General features: G+C 39.7%; 1 non-coding gene across 1 annotated transcript; it reads left to right on the forward strand.

The window, feature by feature from the left end:
* The first annotated feature begins 1945 nt into the window (after positions 1 to 1945).
* Positions 1946 to 2030, forward strand: TRNAR-UCU (transfer RNA arginine (anticodon UCU)). The gene is given in 2 exon segments: positions 1946 to 1982; positions 1995 to 2030. It is a non-coding gene; the product is annotated as a tRNA-Arg (tRNA).
* Positions 2031 to 8718: the final 6688 nt, after the last annotated feature.

Consider the following 8718-nt stretch of genomic DNA (forward strand, 5'->3'; position numbering starts at 1 on the left):
GGTGTTGGAGTCATTTCACTCCCACTGCATCACCTATTGTATGATCTAAAGTGTGACTTCAACAATTGTTTTAGAGAAGATTTGGCTAAAAGTAGCAGGTGGAAGTTAAAAATATTCAAGGATGGATCAAGGAGTAGGAGAAAAAGCCAACACTCAGATTTCTAGGCCAGTTCAGCTGCTTTTGGCCGTGTTGTAGAGTAATGCTGACTGCACATGCAATCCCACAGTTTGACTTCAGGTGCAGATAAGATGGCTTACAGCAATAGGGGAAAATATACAGCATACCATGCTTTTTAAATAATTTAATTGTGCCAGGTTGTCCCTGGCCACATGAAGGTGTGGAAAGGGGTTTAAAGACCTTTCCTCTCCCAGCATATCCTGCTTAAAGACAATTACTGACCCTGTGTTCAAAGCAGCATGTGTCCCCAGGAGGACAAATCACACCTAAGAAGGTTTATCCAGAGCCTTTCCTCCTCTATGCTGTGCCAAGGAGCTAGTCAGCCAGGGAGAGGAGAGCACACTCCTAAGCCACAGTCTCTCCCGGGGACAGGAGATCACATATATACGCACAAGAATGTGGCTAGATGCTACAATCTAGCCCCAAACGAGCAGCATGTGTCCATAATTAGTATGAGCTGTATACCAAAGCATACTTCTGGAGGCTAGAAATTCACAGGGGAGCTTACATATCATGCCTCCTAGGCAGCTCTTTTCATCCCAGAGTTGCCTGCACCTTCTGCCTCCCTCCTACCCTTCACCATGTAGTAGATGACCTGGCTCCAGACTGTATTCCTAAAACATTTTAGATGAGTTTGCTCTAGTTAGCCATTCTACAAATACTATTTGAAAGAGGAATATCATGATGAAAATTAAGCTAGCAACAGAATTAACTGCCATTAGATGCTCCTAAAACTGGATTTAGCCACAGAAGTGAATGGCTTGAAAACACGTCCTGCCACAAGTTCACATGGCATAGTCCATAAGTACAGTATTCATATACTGGATCCACTATGTACAGCAGCTTAAACCATTGTGAATGCTTCTTACATCACCAGTCCAGGACCGTTACCTTTTAAACAATGTCCCTACCCATAAACAAACATAATTTGGGTCAGATCATGCCTCGAGGCACAGCCCTCACCAATGAGTATTGTGGAAACTGTCTCACTCCTGGATTAGCCCCAGGAGGCTTTGTGCCTGAGAGAGACACTCTCTTGGTGCCTTTCTATTGCTCTGTGGGGGTTAATTATTTGCTGCTGGCTTCCACCAGCAGTAAATTATAACACTTTGTGATGTCAGTTTAGCTGTACTAGCCATTCCCTGCCCCTCCCTGTGGTCTAATGGGAAAGAAATAAGTGGGCTCATAGAGTCTGGATTTAAGGTCTAGGTAGCCTGAACAAGGATGTAAGGTTGGTGTAGGGTGGTCTCACTCCTTATTCCCTTGCAGAGCTATGTAGTCTAAGTCACAATCTAGCCTTCTGTGAAAAGAGGAAAGGCATTTTACAAAGTCTATTTAAGCCAAATAGCTTTCCATATGCCTGGTATGTATGCATTTGGTTTGTGCTTACACTTTCGTATAAACCAAAACCAATCAAGACAAAGACAAGTGCTCATAAATATCTAGCTACTATGGCTATGGCATAATTGTAAAATGGACGACAGGGCATATTTATTTGACAGAAATGGCTGGCTGGTGGTAAGAACTCCCTCCTTCCTCCCATTTGCCTGGAAAGGATTCTTTGTTGACTGATGAGGTTAGTTTGGATTAAAGTACCAAAAGTTTAGTTCCTCTATTCTTGTTCTTATTAGCCGAAAAGTTACAAGGGAAAGATTTCATTTTTCCCTTCAGGATGGGAACCCACTAAAGATACAGAAGCTTATCAAAATTGTCACTGAACTTAAAAAGAGAACGTATTGCAACTATAATTAAAAGAGTCCAACAGGTGGCTCCGTGGCGCAATGGATAGCGCATTGGACTTCTAGAGGCTGAAGGGATTCAAAGGTTCCGGGTTCGAGTCCCGGCGGAGTCGCGGATTTTTAAGGGGGGAGGGATAGCTCAGTGGTTTGAGCATTGGCCTGCTAAACCCAGGGTTGTGAGTTCAATCCTTGAGGGGGCCACTTAGGGATCTGGGGCAAAAATCTGTACTTGGCCCTGCTAGTGAAGGCAGGGGGCTGGACTCGATGATCTTTCAAGGTCCCTTCCAGTTCTAGGAGATGGGATATCTCCATTAATTATTTATTATTTAATTATTTATTTTATATATAATTGCTTTAGCTTCTAATTGAGCTATTATGCCTATTTAAAAATGAACCCAGATAATTCACACTTTTCCTTGTAAAATAACCCAAATTTTAAAGATAACCCAAAGTTTTCCAATTTGGGTGCCTAAGGTTAAATATCCAAATCCATATTCAGGGACTTAAATAAAATGGTCTGATTTTCAGAGTTGCTGATCAAACCTATCATCTGCTCAATGCCTCTGAAAAAGTGGGATTCTTTTATTTAAGTGCCTAAACATGGATTTAAGTACTTGATTTTAGGATTTAAAAAAAATCGCACATTATTTAACACTTTATTTCAACTCAAACATGTGCTTATCCAAGGGAGTAGGCATTTGTGCAATTGAATTTTTAAGAAATACACAATATTGAGTCATACCATTAGCAACCTTTTCACTGCTGGCTAAAATGGAAATTCTCCTCTTTCAACCAATTTACATGCATCCAGCCTACTCCTCCTTTAGAGAGCATCTAAAAACAAACAAACAGGTTTTCCAGCATCTCCTGAAGATCACAGCAAGGGTGGAAGGGAATTCCAGAGTGGAGGGTCCTTCTCTGTGATTAACTGCTTTACTGAATCAGTGCATAAGGGCCTGATCCAAAGCTAACTGAAGTCAATAGGAATCCATTTAACTGTAGTGCCCTTCAATCTAGTTCAGGGCTTCATCTAAGGGTTGTTAGCTTGAACACTAACTCTTATCTCAACATGATAAGAGAGGTGGAGTAACTAAACTACACAAAGGCACTCTTACTGCAGAGTATGAATATCCACATGGGGAGCTAGTGCCTCATGACTATTCCACAATAGCTATTACCTATTTCCCCACGTAGACATGCCTTAATCTCCCTGTGCCTTTAGCGGTAAAATAAGGATAATACTTCTTCCTTTAGCTCACCTTTTCTCCACTTTGTCTATTTAGACTGTAAGCTCTTCAGGGTAGGTAGCATCTCTTACAATGTGTATGTACAATGTGCATAGCCTAATGGGAACCCATTCTTGATTGGGGCCCCTAGATGCTATGGTAATATAAATTTGCAATAATACAGTGTTCTGTGCTATAATATACTGAAATGCAAATGGAGGAGATACCAGACTCCTGATGTCAAGGGAGGTAGACACCTCTCATTTCACATAGGAAATGTGTATCCGTATGCATATTTCATCTATACTGCGTGCAAGCAACCATTTTAGCCCAGCTAACGGTGGGGCACTAATTGTGGACATAGAGCTACATGGGCAAAATAATGTTCATTGAATTTTAATGAGTTTACATTGTAAGTAAGGCAAAGTTTGTCCCCATGAATTCTATCACCTAGCTATATGGATACCGTTCTGATGGTGAATTTATCTGGAGGTGTAGGAGTGAAAGGTATCAGGAGTTTAAAAAGTAACGGCATGGATTTTTTACAATTCTCCATGTCCTGGAGGAACCTGCACTTGCAAAAGGAAAACAAACAGGAAGAAAAAAAAACCTGTTTTATGCAAAGCACCTCACTTATGTATCAGGGTGAAATATTTAACTGGCAGAATGATTTGCACAAGAAACACCCTAGCTGTCAAAAAGCCTTTTATAAAAATCTGCTTTCCATCCGTAAAGAAAAAAAATTGCTGTTCCATGCAAATCTGAACCAGTTCTATTCCCACCCACCCCCAGTTATGTTTGGCCTACAATATGTACCTTGTCATATTAACTAAGGAACATGAATACAAATATAATCAAAGCCATCAGAGTTTATTCCACAAACATGCAACAAACATGCGCAGAGCCAGGTAGGCAGGCAGAGCTTCAGAGTCTCAATGCGTGGATGAGACGATGGTGTAGAGAGGAGGGGTTTAGATTTATTAGGAACTGGGGAAACTTTTGGGATAGGGGAGCCTATACAGGAAGGATGGGCTCCACCTAAACCAAAGTGGATCCAGACCACTGGCACTTAACATTAAAAAGGCTGCAGAGCAGTTTTTAAACTAAGAGATGGGGGAAAGCTGATTGCTGCAGCAGAGCACGTGGACTGGAGAGAGCCTTCTCTTAGAGGAGAATCTATGGATAGAGATTCTCTAGGTTCTAGTCAGGAGGAGAGGATGGAAGAGGATAAAGTATGGGGCAGATCATACGAGAAACATTTACATAAAAAAGAATCTGGCACATCAGAAAAGGGCAGACAAATAAACAGTGACGAGTTTTTAAAGTGCTTGTATACAAATGCTAGAAGTCTAAATAATAAGATAGGTGAACTAGAGGGCCTCGTGTTAAAGGAGGATATTGATATAATAGGCACCACAGAAACCTGGTGGAGTGGGCACAATCAATGGGACACAATTATTCCGGGGTACAAAATATATTGGAAGGACAGAACAGGTTGTGCGCGGCAGGAGGAGGGAGTGGCACTATATGTGAAAGAAAATGTAAAATCAAATGAAGTAAAAATCTTAAATGAATCCACATGTTCCATAGAATCTCTATGGATTGTAATTCCATGCTCTAATCTGACCAGGACAGTGATAGTGACGATGAAATGCTAAGGGAGATTAGAGAGGCTATCAAAATAAAGAATTCAATAATAGTGGGGGATTTCAATTATCCCCATACTAACTGGGTACATGTCACCTCAGGACAAAATGCAGAGACAAAATTTCTCAATACTTTCAATGACTGCTTCTTGGAGCAGCTGGTACAGGAACCCACAAGGGGAGAGGCAATTCTCGATTTAGTCCTGAGTGGAGTGCAGGATCTGATCCAAGAGGTAACTATAATAGGACCGCTTGGAAATAGTGACCATAATATAATAGCATTTAACATTCCTGGGGTGGGAAGAACACCTCAACAGCCCAACACTGTTGCATTTAATTTCAGAAAGGGGAACTATGCAAAAATGAGGAGATTAGTTAAACAGAAATTAAAAGGTACAGTGACTAGAGTGATATCCCTGCAAGCTGCATGGACACTTTTTAAAGACACCATAATAGAGGTTCAACTTAAATGTATACCCCAAATTAAAAAAACACAGTAAAAGAACTAAAAAAAGAGCCACCATGGCTTAACAACCATGTAAAAGAAGCAGTGAGAGATAAAAAGGCATCTTTTAAAAAGGGGAAGTCAGATCCTAGTGAGGTAAATAGAAAGGAACATAAACACTGCCAAATTAAGTGTAAAAATGTAATAAGAAATGCCAAAAAGGAGTTTGAAGAACAGCTAGCCAAAAACTCAAAAGGTAATAACAATATGTTTTTTTAAGTACATCAGAAGCAGGAAGCCTGCTAAAAAACCAGTGGGGCCCCTGGACGATCGAGATACAAAAGGAGCACTTAAAGACGATAAAGTTATTGCAGAGAAACTAAATGGAGTCTTTGCTTCAGTCTTCACGGCTGAGGATGTTAGGGAGATTCCCAAACCTGAGCCGTCCTTTGTAGGTGACAAATCTGAGGAATTGTCACAGTTTGAAGTGTCACTAAAGGAGGTTTTGGAACTAATTGATAAACTTAACATTAACAAGTCACCGGGACCAGATGGCATTCACCCAAGAGTTCTGAAAGAACTCAAATGTGAAATTGCGGAACTATTAATTATGGTTTGTAACCTGTCCTTTAAATTGGCTTCTGTACCCAGTTACTGGAAGATAGCTAATATAATGCCAATATTTAAAAAGGGCTCTAGAGGTGATCCCGGCAATTACAGACCGGTAAGTCTAACGTCAGTACCGGGCAAATTAGTTGAAACAACAGTAAAGAATAAAATTGTCAGACACATAGAAGAACATAACTTGTTGGGCAAAAGTCAACATAGTTTCTGTAAAGGGAGTTTACTAATCTATTAGAGTTCTTTGAAGGAGTCAACAAACATGTGGACAAGGGGGATCCAGTGGACATAGCGTACTTAGACTTCCAGAAAGCCTTTGACAAGGTCCCTCACCAAAGGCTCTTATGTAAATTAAGTTGTCATGGGATAAGAGGAAGATCCTATCATGGATTGAGAACTGGTTAAAAGACAGGGAACAAAGGGTAGGAATAAATGGTAAATTTTCAGAATGGAGAGAGGTAATTAGTGGTGTTCCCCAAGGGTCAGTCCTAGGACCAATCCTATTCAACTTATTCATAAATGATCTGGAGAAAGGGGTAAACAGTGAGGTGGCAAAGTTTGCAGATGATACTAAACTGCTCAAGATAGTTAAGACCAAAGCAGACTGTGAAGAACTTCAGAAAGCTATCACAAAACTAAGTAACTGGGCAACAAAATAGCAAATGAAATTTAATGTGGATAAATGTAAAGTAATGCACATTGGAAAAAAATAACCCCAACTATACATACAATATGATGGGGGCTAGTTTAGCTACAACTAATCAAGAAAGAGATCTTGGAGTCATTGTGGATAGTTCTCTGAAGACGTCCACGCAGTGTGCAGCTGCAGTCAAAAAAGCAAACAGGATGTTAGGAATCATTAAAAAAGGGATAGAGAATAAGACAGAGAATATTTTATTGCCCTTATCTAAATGCATGGTACACCCACATCTTGAATATTGCGTACAGATGTGGTCTCCTCATCTCAAAAAAGATATACTGGCATTAGAAAAAGTTCAGAAAAGAGTAACTATAATGATTAGGGGTTTGGAACGGGTCCCAAATGAGGAGAGATTAAAGAGGCTAGGACTTTTCAGCTTGGAAAAGAGGAGACTAAGGGGGGGATATGATAGAGGTATACAAATAATGAGTGGTGTGGAGAAAGTGAATAAGGAAAAGTTATTTACTTGTTCCCATAATATAAGAACTAGGGGCCACCAAATGAAATTAATGGGCAGCAGGTTTAAAACAAATAAAAGGAAGTTCTTCTTCACACAGCGCACAGTCAACCTGTGGAACTCCTTGCCTGAGGAGGTTGTGAAGGCTAGGACTATAACAGGGTTTAAAAGAGAACTAGATAAATCCATGGACGTTAAGTCCATTAATGGCTATTAGCCAGGATGGGTAAGGAATGTGTCCCTAGCCTCTGTTTGTCAGAGGATGGAGATGGATGGCAGGAGAGAGATCACTTGATCATTACCTGTTGGGTTCACTCCCTCTGGGGCACCTGGCATTGGCTACTGTTGGTAGACAGGATACTGGGCTGGATGGACCTTTGGTCTGACCCAGTATGGACATTCTTATGTACGAATAGATAGCTGTGAAATCTTTAAATGGGTAAGATGCCTCACCCTCCCAAATTCTAAGATAAAAATTGCTTGGAAATTGATAGTCTACATACAATAGGAGCAGAAAGAGGTTTTTGTAATAACAATGAAAAATGCAGCTGTGTTAACTTATTGAAACAAGTGATGAATCAGTGACTTTTTATGTGCCAAATTTGCAAGCCTTCCTTGATCTGCTTCTGCAGTCTACTGATGATTTCACAAAATATGATGAAAGATTCTCTTTATATACTCTAAAAGACTGGAAGTGCAAATGCTTTTGTTAGATATCTGCCCCTTCTCAAGAATAATTTATTTTGTTTATGAATAGATTATTTTTAGTAAATTGTACTAATAGATGTTGTGGTGGAGTGCTCCATTATTAATGCCTCTTTTTTCTGTGTTAAATAATGTATTGGCATGAAAGAGCAATTACTGTACACTCACTATAAACATCAATTGCACTTAATTATGGTTTTCTATAGGGTCACTCTTCATTTCCCACTGTGCAACTGGAGCACAATTTGTTCTTACATTGCTTTTTTATTGTGATCTACAGCGCCCAAGGTACAGAGTGGCACTAAAAGGAAAGTCTTGCTTGGTAAAGGCACTATCCAGCAGAAATTTAATTCCATTATGCCCATAAGAGTCCCACTAAGATTAAATCTGCACTTAGTTACGCATGTGAAGCCCCCTGAACTCAACTATCAGGTTAACTTGTAAACATAATATTTTGTTCTCCCTCCTATAATCAATCCATTCACACCAACTAAGTTGTTCACTCCTGGGGCATAGATATTCCCTTGTATAAATATCTGTGGGACCAGGGCAAATTATTCATTTGTGTAATTTATTTCATGACTTTAGTCATTTTTTCTCTTTGCAAATTATCAGCAAAGAGGTGTTGGTATTAACAAATTCATTAATGTTAGAAATTGTTCTAATACTTTATATGACCATTTTTCAGACTATGAATTATTCACAAACTCTTCATACTGACTAGCTCCTATTTGTTATCAATAGTGTCACTTCAGTCTGATCCTACACTTACTGCTTACTATTATGAGTAGTCACAGTGAATTCAGTAATAAACTTGGCAGCGTTTGCAAAGTGAGCTCTTGGTCAACGTTGTCTCGTGGTATTGTTTCTGCTCCCTGGTCAAGTGACCAAAATGTTTATAAACCAGAGAAGGTAAATCAAGGACATTTCATGATGGCTGTCCGAACATTCTAGCATGAACATATGTTCAAATATATATTCACTTGAGTATTAGTGACTTT

This window comes from Emys orbicularis, chromosome 8 (assembly GCF_028017835.1).
Source record: "Emys orbicularis isolate rEmyOrb1 chromosome 8, rEmyOrb1.hap1, whole genome shotgun sequence".
Lineage (NCBI taxonomy): Eukaryota > Metazoa > Chordata > Testudines > Emydidae > Emys > Emys orbicularis.